The sequence below is a fragment of the Cryptomeria japonica genome, chromosome 6 (assembly GCF_030272615.1).
Source record: "Cryptomeria japonica chromosome 6, Sugi_1.0, whole genome shotgun sequence".
Classification (NCBI taxonomy): domain Eukaryota; kingdom Viridiplantae; phylum Streptophyta; class Pinopsida; order Cupressales; family Cupressaceae; genus Cryptomeria; species Cryptomeria japonica.
In genome coordinates this window covers 127,880,008-127,892,869 of record NC_081410.1, presented here as the reverse complement: position 1 = coordinate 127,892,869, position 12,862 = coordinate 127,880,008, and the positions used below count along the sequence as shown (strand labels likewise).

Genomic DNA, 12,862 nt, shown 5'->3' with positions numbered 1-12,862 from the left:
AGAAAAAATGCCCTCATATAAAATAATGCTAATCAATGTTTGGGATCACATCTCATGAACTATTAATTGAAAAACTCTTTTGCTTTTATATTCTTCAAATAATTAGTTTTAAAATAAAATCCTTCTTTTGAAAGGTAGAAATTTAAAATCTTAGGTTTCTAGAGTTTGTATTATTATAAACAATCTATAAAAATAATTGTATAAATATTTTAGAATCAACATTACATATCATTTCTCAATTATCTTCAATGCTATATTACTTTTCAATCTTAGAAATCTTATTAGAGATACTTTCAAACTTCCTTATATTCTTAAATGTCTTTATTATCTCTCTCACATTCACATATTTCTTAAATTTAAAATAAAGTCTTTTGAATACAATTATGATTAAAAAATAATAATAAATAAAATATTTTTACAAAATTTACACATAAAATAAACTAATAGCAATTATATATACCTTGAAAACCTTTAAATCAAAACATTTCACTTTACTTCTTTATTTTAAGATTGATCAAAGGTCCTTGTAAATGCAAGATTCCTTATCTTTATAACTAGTGTTAACATACATATCTTTTTGAAGAAGGCATAATCTAAACATAGTGGCACATCTTTATCAAAGATTTCTTTGAACTATAATATCTATTTAGTGTATAATCAAAACATAGTGACACATCTTTATCAAAGATTTCTTTGATCTATAATATCCATGTATGCCCCCATTCCATTATAGTAGACTTGGAACATAGAAAATAAATACCACCATGATTGGAATATGGTTTTTGATTTTGTATATTAGTTTATATTTTTGAATTTGTTTTTATATGTGCATGTTTCATATTTGTTAGTATAGGATTAAAAATTATAGATTTCTTGACATGATGGATATAATTTATCTAATTTTTCAACTTATTTTTTTTAATTTTTCATACATCAAACTTTCAATTTATTTTAATAAAAAAATAAAAACATAAAAAATTCAAATTCTTATAAATATAATATAATAAAAAATAACAATTTTATATAATTTGAATATATAACAGATCACGTCCAAATTTTATTGACTAAAACATCAATAGATCACAAGGTCTAATCTCCCCTCCCATACACACTACATATTAGTAAAAAAAGTTTACCTGAGGCAGTACATAGTATAAAAAGGCTAATCCAAACCTGCAGTCAAAAAAACATAAAAAATTATAAAAATTTGAAACTGAAAAAGGTACCCAATTATTCTTTAGTCTGTTCTCATACAGTGTAAGGTGCAGATTCATTCCCGAGATATTGGAGTCCACCTGCACCGTTCCGTACAAGAGTTATTCGGGGCAATTTTCTATCATATAGCTGTCCAAGTCAACTTACTAAATTGTTGAAGTTGTGGTCATCCATCGAACTTAGAAGAATTCCCGTTCATGCAAAATTAATAAACTGACACCAGCACACAGTAAAAAAATTAATCGTTTTCTTAAAAGGAAACAAAGGTTGGTATTCTTACTTTTCGAGTCTAACATATAAATTTCGCATACAGTTCATTTTCGCAGTCTTCACTGTCTGCTCTCATACAGATTGTGTTGGTGATATCAGCTTTGCTTTCTCAGCCAAAATATGCTACCATTCGAGTAATGCTAATGCTGCTACAACAACTGGACAGCTTCTCAGCCGTAAACTGTACCAGGTGAGACCGTGGGCCTTTGTCTTTATATTTTTTAATATATTTTTTGTTGTTGTTATGAACATCCAGATCAACCCATGGTGCTCTGTTTACTTTTCTCTTCGTGTATTTAATAATTCAGGATTGATTTTCGTGTATGTTGTGTTATACGTTCACTTGTGGTTGTGGCGAAAAACCCAATAAAGAAATTCTACGACCAGTGGCCGACTGATTTTCCATAGAAATACCTTTGAATTTTGTTCAATGTGGTGAAATAACATTAGCCTAAACTATTAGGATTGGGGTACGAGTTACTTGAATTAGAAACGAATCTGGGTAATCCAATTATGCGTTGCTGCTTTAAAAAAAAGAAGTGAATAAATGAAATTGGGAATTCGTTTCTGATGTACAGGACACGACATAACTGTATTTTTCCCTCTTTTTCTCATTTTTCCTTTGAACTATGTGCCCCTGTGCTGCAATGGATATTGGGTTAACATATAATGTTTTGTTACATTTGGGGGTTGCTCAAAGCCTACTGTATTGTCCGAGTATATGCCTATTCCACTTTATGTTTTATCTATACAATTTAGATTTGTAGGTTTTTAAATTACAATTTCCTTTTCTGTTGAGAACAAACTTTTGGTTTTGGATTTTAATTTATTTTCTCGAACCAACTAGAATTTGAGCCTAAAGACGCTCGTTAACATCATGGGTGCTCTACCGACTTACCAGGTCCTTTGTGGTCCGAAATGGGGATTGTTGTTCCAACATTTGGATGGGGTTTCATTCTACCATGTATTTTGAGAAAGGGGTTGAATTTAATAGATGCTATAGCCCACTTGGATCTCATTTCGTTTTTGTGTTCCTTTGACCATGACCGAGTATAGAATGTTGTGTATATGCTAATGAATTCTGGGGCATCTGTCTTCTTGTCAAAGTGCTCACGGTGAGTCTGACACAGAGGCTGGCAACTAGCTAGCATCACAAATAAAAATTCACATGTGGAATTTATGCTTTTCGAGGCATGCTTCCTTTTTCAGATGTTGCTTTCTGATAAGTTTTCCCTTTCATTTGGTGTTGTCCAATGCGAGTTCTTAATTTCATTTTAAAAACAGACAATAGTATTTTGTTTGAGCTGGACAAAATAGTAAATCTTTTGATCAAAATTCACTGTCGAAGGGCATATCTAAAGAGGAAGTAACAAATTGTTTAAAGCTTTGGTGCTATGTTCTGGGGTGTGTGCTATTCTTGGGTTCCATTAGCTGTTTTGGTCTTGTAGACGTTATTAAAATCTTTCATTCATTCCTTCATTGTTAGGATCGACTAGTATGATCAACTACCATTGAACCAACGAGTTTTAGATTTTCCATTTGCATTTATATTTCCAAATAACAAATTATATTCTTGAAAGAATATATCTTGGTTGAGTTTTCATAATGTTTTCTTGTACATGTTCTTATTTTTCTGCATGTCACTATTTTGAATAAGTTTTGTTTATAATACCGATCATTAGTTGACGAATCAACTAGACTAGCAATCTTATTTTATTCATGGTACTATCAGAAGATCAATCATCAAGATTTTGTTAGAATCGCAAGAGTCTTTTGATAAGCTGATTATATTCCATTCTCCATTATTTTATTTTTATTTTTATTGGCAAAGCTAGGGTAGTATTTATGGGCCCCTAATCCAAATAAAGGCAAGATCTATCCAAATACAAAAGACATTTGTTTTCCAAATACAGAATTCGACTAAACTAGGTCCCAAACCATTCTATTAATGGGCTCATAATTCCATGTTACAGGGGCAAAGAATGCCACTGATCACTCCAAAACATGTTGTCTTCAGTCCACCAAAATCTAGTGTATCACATAGACCAGGAATGCCCCCGCAAGCCTCGAGATATTCACTCCCACCAGACTATGGCATAGTGCTGCAAATCAGATCAGCCATGAGCCTATGTCCAGCCAGCCACCAATTCATGTGATTTGAATGCAGGCCATAGCGTCAGGGCTCACCAGGTTCAGAGGATTGTTGGCATTCCTCTATGTTGGGGATGTCTGGGCTTGCAGAAGGCCAATCCTCCACTTTCCCGCCAAGCTAAATCTCACACTGGGCTTTATTTGTAGAGAAAAGAAGTTACAATAGAAACAGTGCATATACAATACAATAATAAAACTTTCTTTCTTCAACTTTAAGCATGTGTAAATATAAATTGTCACTTTATACACTATAATTCAAGCAATTCAAGCAAGAGAAAACCACGAGTACTTTAAAATATGAGCGAAAATAGAAAAAAATTATAAAACCTAAAACCACACAAATATCTTTTTCAAAAGATGCTTTTTCGATTACTAGTGAGGTAGTGAGGTTGATCCCATCTGAACTATTAAACATGAAAAGTATACAATACTTATCCTATCCCACCAAGCTAAATTTCATGCTAGGCTCTACCACTCTTTTCCTCTCAGCCACCTTGAAAGGTTGAAGCCATCCTTGAAAGGTTGAAACCATCCATCCCAATCTCAGGAATTGTTAGAGCACTTGCTACCCTCAGCGCTCCATCCTGGTGGACCACACAACTCATTGTACTCTGCCAAGTCCAGACATAACTGCTTCGTCTCTCGGACCTCATTCTCCATTATTATCAAGCCACTGCTTTCGTTTAAAAGTTTATGCAAAACCTTAATATTAATATCTTAGGTCATAATTCTTTGAATCAGGAAAAGAGGTATACTTTCATCCTCATTGTATGTATAGTGTCGGAAACGAGCATCTGTTACTGGGATTACTTAAACTTTCAAAATTTAATCATAGAGCAGGCTTCGCAGCTAATACTTAATTCTTGTGCTCACTGGTGTCTACGAAAGAGACAGTACGTGAGTTTTTTTAACCCAAGTTATGATTCTCGGAGAATTATGTAAAAATAAATAGAATTCAATATTTTATAAATGGGAAGAGTTTCATCAGGAGGTAATTGAATCCTGTAGCTAGTAGGAAAGCTCTACTTGGACTGGATGACAAATGCAAGGAGGTTGACTTGTGAGATAGGGTAAGGGGAAATGGCAATCTAAAATAATAGTAATTCCCATAAAAAATGAAGGTGCTATACAGTTAAAACAAGAAGACTTTGAAGAAGTATAAAAACAGTTGAATGTAAAATAATTCTCATTATGTACTTGTGGAAACGTGTCAGTACAAGTGTCAAGTTGTATCCATCAGAGGATTGTGAGAGGCAGGCAGAGAACCATGTAGTTAAGGCACGTTACAATGCATGGTTGGGCAGGATAGATTTCTTAAGAAAACTGTGAAAAGCAGCTTATTTAGTTTGGAACCAGAAAGGTTACTTAGGAAAGGTAGCAAGTAGTTGGCTGAACATTGAAAAATTGAATGGATAGGCTGTTAAATTGACTTAAGAATGTTGGACGGATAATTTCATGCAATGTTATTGGAGGCTTAGAAGATTTTTGTTAGGACATGGAATTAAGTGAAAAAACATGTATATCAAAAGTATTTTTTCAGTGTTCCACGGGCGTTGGGGATGGGGGATGCGGGGACGCGTTTCCGGGACGGGGACCAAGGGCCTAAGTTTGGGGACGGTGGCGGGGTGGTGGTGCTGATATAGTTATACATATACATATAGTACTTATGACAGTATTACAGTATAAGAATTACATTTCAAATGAGACTATAGGAAATTTGAAATACTAAATCTAAATACCAAGATTTCTTCAATGCTAATTGTGTTGTTATATGGAGCCTAATCAGACTCGGAGGTTAAATTTTCCCTACTTCTATTGGCGCGGTTTCCCCCTATATTTTTCAACGGGGGTTTGGGGGCAGTGCCCCCAAGTTGGGGTCAAGGGGCAGCGCCCCTTGCGCGTTCCCTGTTGCGATACAGGGCGGGGTTGAAGGGCAGTGCCCTGCGAGGCCAAAAATATTTTTATTATTTTCTAAAGGTGTCAGGTGTTATTTTTCTATTGGCCCACGTCCAATTAGGGTTACCCCTTAACCCCCCCCCAAAGTCATGTTTTTTAAAAACTGCTTTTTTTGGTTAGCTTTGACGTGGGAACGCGGGAGACGCCTCCCCGTCCCTCGAGAGACGGGGAGACGCCCAGACGTCTCCTAGGAGACGCCTCCATGTCTCCATGTCTCCGCATCCTGGCGGCGCTTTAGTGGCAGTGGCGGGACGACGGGGGACATCGCATCCCCATCCCCCATCCCCGAGACGTTTCTGACGGGGGACGCGCCCCCCGAACACTGTATTTTTCTGATTTAACTGTGATGTTCGGTGATGCTTAATACACATCAACTGGGATGTGAATAAATTGAAAAGTTAACACCAGGGAGTATGACCATGCAAAGAGTGTAACTAAATAACACATTCTAAAAAGAATGTGAAGAATATTGGTCATCTGGAGCTTGATTTCGGGCTTTATTTATTTGAATGAGATAACCTCCTAAAGATCCTTGTCTCTGTGACACAACAGGCAACCAAAAATCTGTCTTGAAGGCCGTAGTTTTAAACTAAAAATGATTCAAAAGAAGAAGAAAGTATTTCTAGACCCACAAATTCCTTAATGTGTATTTAGGCAACGATCTGAGTTTTATTCTTTATATCGATGGATGGTCATACCAAATGCCTAGTTTGTTAATTGCACTTGTCGACTGTTCTTCAGTTCTTCCAAGCCACAAATTGTAAAGTGGAACCTTCGAATCGAAGAGCAGGTCCAATAGGTGTTCAGAATTTAATAAACTAGCTTGCTTTTGAGATATATTACTATTTATTTTGTAGGTAAATGGCATGGACATAAATCAGTAGTCTGGAAAGTATCTTAATATTGACATGGCTCATATTTTTAATCACAGTTCTCTATACTTTTTTAAGTAGAAAAAGGGTAAAATCAATGTTCGTGAATAAGAAGAATAACAGCATAATCTATGGTAAATAATTCCTAGATCTAGAAGATTTCCTGTTTGAGAAAGCATTTTTAAGTCTTAAGATGGCCATAAATCTAGATAAGCAGTAAGATTCTCCCACGAAGGCCATAAAACAGGCGATAAAAGTCACTGTTTTGAACAAGTAACAGAAAACGGACTAGGTCTAAACATAGGCCACTATTTCCCACGTAGAAATTATTTCCAGCACTATCAGGCAGATTACCATACCACAAAAATCGTAAAATCAGACCAAGAGAACACCAAATCTATTTGTGTTCAGATTCTCCAGCCAAAACCCCTCCACTTCCAGCATTTCTCATCTCTCAACCAAGTTCTGGCAATGAAGGAGCCACTACTACAGCTCTTTGTATTGTCCATGTCTTATTTAGGTTGTCTTCCAACAGCAAGTGCCATGCAATTAGCCTTCTTCACCTACAGGTCCTCTTTCTTGACACAATGACTTCCCCCAATTATTATCTGCTTGATTTTATTGAATATGTCAGAAATAGGCTGCATAGACCAAATCATCAAAAACCAATATCATCCTTCAAAGATTGCAGAGCCTAACTTTCTGCCTTCTCCCTATCAAGGCCAATGACTAGTTTCGAGGGGTTTAAATTTTCAGCACTTTTGCGTGCGAAGTGTCTTTCAAGTCAAAAATCATCTTCTTCTAGGTGTTCTTTGTGTTGAGAATGTGAAGTCCAACAGTCATCTGATCATTCCTTTTCTTTATCTTTTTATTTCTTTCCTGTCTCTTTATATTTGAAGAGAAACATTTGTATAAAAGGATGAAGGAAAAATAGTGAGTAAAGATATTTCCCTGCTTTTCCATAAATATAGTCATTAATGATGAACCACATAATTCACTATGTTATGTGTCTATTTCTAATTGTCTTTACTTTAGTTTTGTTGTTTGTTTATTTTATCTACTGTTTGAACTTTGCTCCCATTAAAACCATAAACAGGTCCTTCAAAGAATTTTAAATAATGATTTTTAGCCTATCTACTCAAGAGATACCATGCATTTTTTCCATGATCGACCTCCTAGACCTCTTCCTTACCCCAGATAGGATTAAGATAAACTAAAAAGGCTCGGCCTATACTAACAAACTCACTTAAACCACTAAACGCTCCCAACAGTTTTATGAGTAGGCTAGAAGGTAAAAGAGAGGGTTCTCACCTTTAGGACCTATATGGCTGAGAGCAAGTTCATCCAACTTCTCGCTTAAATGCTTATTAGTTCCAACAACAATGTACTTGGTGGTTTTATTGATGATTTTATCTTCAGTGAAGATGCTATTTTAACCTTGAATAGTGCCATCCTCTTTCTTGTCTTATTCATCCCTTTATGAGATGCCACAATTCTTGTATGAATGTTTGTAGGTTTTGATACATTTTCAGCCACAACATGGGGAATATACCAAGCCTACTATACCTTTCCAGAGTGAGTGTTTGTTTTTTATCACAGCATCCTCCATTAGTACCTCACTTCTTCATGTTCCCACTATTAGAGCCCAGAAGGAAAGAAGTTATCTCTGAAATCTCAATCCTCTTGTATGATTAGTTTACTAGACTCTCCACCTTAATTAAAGGATTTTTAGACTTCCTTCATGATCGTGACATCACTATTGTAGCAAATATGAATGTGTTCTTGCCATGATTACAATAATCTAGAATGCCATTTGAAATCCCACTCTTCAAGATCCCACAGAGGAGCCTTGTCACCCTACCTAACCTTGCTTGTTAGAGGATATCATAGTTATCGTCCAGCAATGTTTCTGATGACGCTAGCAGAGTCGGACTCAGCACAAACTCGGTAGGCTGGTTTATGGCTCAAATTCTGTCTGGCCTGAAAAAGGCAGACTCAACAATTTTGATTTCTAAAAAATTTCAGATTACATTTTTTATATTTTGTATTTTTGGTCTTTTACGTGCATTTTTTTAGAATAGAAGGATTTTAATGTCCAAGAGGCAAAAGGAAGCTAATGGGATAACTAATTTAGACTTTATATTTTTTGCAATATTATCTTAATGAAAAATTCTCTTATTTTCTCAATATTATCCTATCTAAGCAAATCTTGTGAAGAAACTATTGCTAACGAATTTACATATCTGGTTTGAATGTTAGTATAAGCTTCACTCTAACATAAAGTTTTTTTTTGATTCAACTACCTCAGACGTGCAAAAGATACATATCATCTACACCCTTTCTTATTTTGGTCTTGTCCATCTTCCCTTTTTACATCGAAGATATGAATTATTTCTTACATTGGCTATGAGCATCTTTGCTCTCCAAATGATATCTGCCCCCATACAGTCCTTTTGTTGGTGATCAAATGTAGGCTTATGTTCATCAAGATATTATTTCATCTTTTCCCACATAACTATACATAATTTATTCATAACAATGCCTTTACATGTCTCTGTTATTATTTGTGTATGCATTCAAAGTTGATTGTCCATTTGTTTATCCACTTATTGGTTTATTTCAACCAAGTCCTATTTCTCTTGCTCATTATTTTTTGGCAACAATCTTAGGCCATCTATTTGCCTCCATTTGCCCAAATTTTTCAGATATCATAAGAGCTGAACCATATCCACTAACTCAACAAGGAAGGTTCTTGCTTTTACTTCTGCTAGAGGCAACATTTTAGGAACTGGCACTTTTCTTTTGAATTTGCTTGTAATCAGGTGCTTCAAAGTCCTTTTCATTTATCTCCATTTTATTTTTAATGTGCTGCTAGCCTACACTTCACACCCATAAAGCACCAACAAAATCACTAATAACCTAAATAAAACCATTATAGTTTTTCAATCCCATAACTCAGCCTCTACTTCAATTTTCAATTCAAAAAGTGCTCTCCAACCCCTTCCAAAATTCTCTTATGCATATTTCCCAATTAAGCTTGTAGTTGAAGTTTGTCCCAAGATATTTGTGCCACATTACTTCTTCACCACCCCAATAAAAAAAAAGTTTGGAACTAATTTCTTTTCGTTTCTTTTTGTTGATTTGGAGAAGATCAAGATTTTCATCTTGTTGATGTTTAGTTGCATGCTCACCACCTTAAAATTTCTCTAAAGCTTTTAATTGCTCTTTCAACCCATGAGCAAATCTTGTAATCTAAATGAAATCATGTGTGTACAAAAAAAAGACTTACATCATATTTTCCTAAAAGAATGTTGTCCCCTCGCAATTTAGCCACTCTTCTAGTTCATCAATAAATGCCTAGGGGATAAAGGCCATCTTTTTTTAACCCCTATGTCACTCCTAAAACTTTTCTTGAGATGTGCTTGAGTTCTATTTTTTACTTGAACCTCCTCATAAAGCCTTTGAGTTTTTGCTTTGTATTGTTTTGATATGCCTAGATCCTCCATTCTAATCCATAATTTACTTATAGGAACCATGTCAAAGGCTTTTTTGAGGTCCATAAAACAACAATAAGCTCCCATTTTTGGTTCCATATTTTTTAACGATATGACCAAGGCAATGCTATGATCTATTGTAGAATATTTTGGTCTAAAATATACTTGTCCTTTTGTTGTCTTATCTTTTTTTTTTACCATGTTCATTCTATGCTCAATCGTGCTTCCAAGCATGGGGAAGCCATGTTGAATGGTGTTTTTGGAATATCTTCTTAATGAGAGGGGTTGGGTTTTTTACTACCCATTTTAGTTACTCTACTTGTAGCCCATCCATGTCACATGTTTTACTTTTGCCCATCTTCCCAATACCTCTCTTAACTTGTTATAAAGCAATTAATTTTGTTGTTAAATTGATTGTGGGAGGGGGCTCTTCTATTGATATATGTTCAAACAATTGCTTTTATGAAGGGAAATAAATTGGACCAAATTCTTAACCTTTAAATGCACCTTATATTTTAAATTTTGAGCTTGTGTAAAGAAATTACAATTCCATCAAAGTTACCATATTAAGGGGAAGTGATTGGCTTAAAGGTAATATATATCAAAACAACAAAGATACTATATTAAGGGGAAGTGGTTTGCTTAAAGGTAATATATATGAAAGTGCTAGCAAGATCACCTATCACCTTTGCATTCCTTGTCACAAATTTTGGTGCCCAATCAATGTAGTATGTGCCATTTTTCATTTCTTGTCATAAGGGGAGGGCCACGAGTATTTAATTTAATTTAATTTATATATTAATATTCATGAAAGACCAAAATTGATCTGTAGGATTGAAAGAGATGCAATTTCGAGAGGACAAGAGGAGTGCAAGGGTCTATCCGAAGAAAAATACAAAACAAAAAGAAAACAATACAATAGAGGAAAGCATGAACTAAATACTATTCCTAAAGGACTTAGGTAACATTTCAAAAATTTTAGACCACAAAAAAGTGTGTGATGGGTATGAAGCCATGTTGTCATGAGGTTTGTGACACATCATAAACCTATAATATGAATTTGGAAGTTGGCTAGGGAACACCTCTGTAATGAAGTGAAAGGGTTGAAAATAAGAACTGAATTAATGTAGTATGAACCCCTTTGGTAGATGTGCCTTTAAAAGGTCAAACATCTCTTACAAGAAGGAGCAAGACATCTTTAGTTCTCATAAGCCATGAGAGCTTATAAAGAACCAATCAAATCTCTAAAGAGCCCAAAAAATTATCCTCTAATCTCATAATAGGGAGTGCATCTACATACAAAATGTTTCTTGATTTCTGGTACCCAAAAGCATATTTGGTAAATATGAGACTTCTAAGCAATATGATGGTTTGCTTCAATGTGAAGTTGGTGGAAACAAACTCTAAGTTGTACAAGAGGAACCCTTAGGTCGCAAGGTGGTTGAAGTCTAGTATATCTCTTGAAGGGGGTGGGGATGAGGGGGATGAGTCCACCATTGAAGTGGAGATAAGATATGAGTAGTGATGAAGCTTCGAAGATAGTGGCTCTCTTTGTGCAATCCATATGGATTGGAGATATTCTATTTAAATACCAATACACACAATTGTTTATCTATCCCTTGAAGAGATTATGAGAATTAGTTGAAAAGTTATGTGGTGATGACCTAGCATTATCAAGGTTAATGAGACATAGCAAGGAGGAAGCTCTTCCACTAATAAAAACTCACTTTAACAAAGTTGGAAAGCACAATCCCAATGAACTTAAAAAATAAAAATAAAAAAAATTGTTAATTGAGATTTAACATGGTTACTTTCATAACTTTGGTGCTAGCATTCTTAATAGACAAGCTACAAGCTTTACAATAACATGGAAAAAATTGTGGCTTTAAGAAATCAATTCCAAATGGGTGATGGTACATGAGTCACCATATTGTTTTTTTTTTCATTTTTATGATATATATATATATATCTCTGTGTGTGTGTGTGTGTGTGTGTGTGTGTGTGTGTGCATGCTAAAAAACCATAATCAAAGAATTTCATCCCTGTCTTCAAAATTATACTAGGGGAAGGGGTCTAGTTACCACCCATGTTCCAATAATCGTTGACTCGTTGCTCATCCAACCCCCCAATTACTAACTTTAAAGAAACCTAAAAAATGATTATTAAATGTTCACTTGTACCTCCGATAGTTAAAATTTGTACATAAGTATTGGCACCCATAGCGCACGATTACTAGGGCATTTGTGCATAAATATTGGTAAAAACAATTATTAGAGGAAAATGTTTTGGTTCTTAACAGAATATGTATTGGATTAGTTGTGCAAATTTTTGAGGTGGTTGTAGTGCGTTGTTATTGGGACATCTTTAAGTAGGTTTTGGTGAAACCTCTAAATGACTACTTTTTGACCATTGTGCACATATCAAACGATCTCGATATTCTCCGTAACTATCAAAAAACCAAAACAATAGTATAAGCAATTAAACTACATATAATGATAACAATTTTTTTTGTCAAAATCCAATATACTACACAAAGTTAGTTATAACGACTATTGATACCCTTCCCCTACATATATAATCTATGAACTTTTAAGAAAGTGAACCGACAACCTATAAAGGTAATGGTTATGAGAATACTTTTTTCTTTAATCTCTGTTGTCACCCAAAAAAATAAAAATAAAAAAAATGAAAATTTAAAAAAAAAAAAAAAAATTATTTTTATTTTTAAAGTTTATTCTTGCCACCAAACTATTTTTGGGTGAGTAGCTATGAAAATAGGATATTACATTTGGAAACTTCTACTCCGATTAATTTTTTTTTTTAATATTGAATTGACTTCGGAGACCTTAAAAAAATATTTGAATAGATTCTATTGAAACGATTAAGGACATCGTATAGTATATG

General features: G+C 34.5%; 1 protein-coding gene across 10 annotated transcripts in view; it reads left to right on the top strand.

The window, feature by feature from the left end:
- Positions 1–12,862, top strand: part of LOC131040437 (uncharacterized) — a 110,456-nt gene that overhangs the window by 76,469 nt on the left and 21,125 nt on the right. For 3 of the 10 annotated variants that reach the window (XM_057973359.2, XM_057973356.2, XM_057973355.2), the window contains exon 2: positions 1,599–1,675. The gene's annotated coding sequence lies outside the window, so the exon portion shown is untranslated. Of the gene's footprint in view, positions 1–1,371; positions 1,482–1,565; positions 1,676–12,862 lie in introns of those variants that run through there. The other 7 variants (XM_057973350.2, XM_057973357.2, XM_059207225.1 and 4 more) reach the window with 3 other exon arrangements.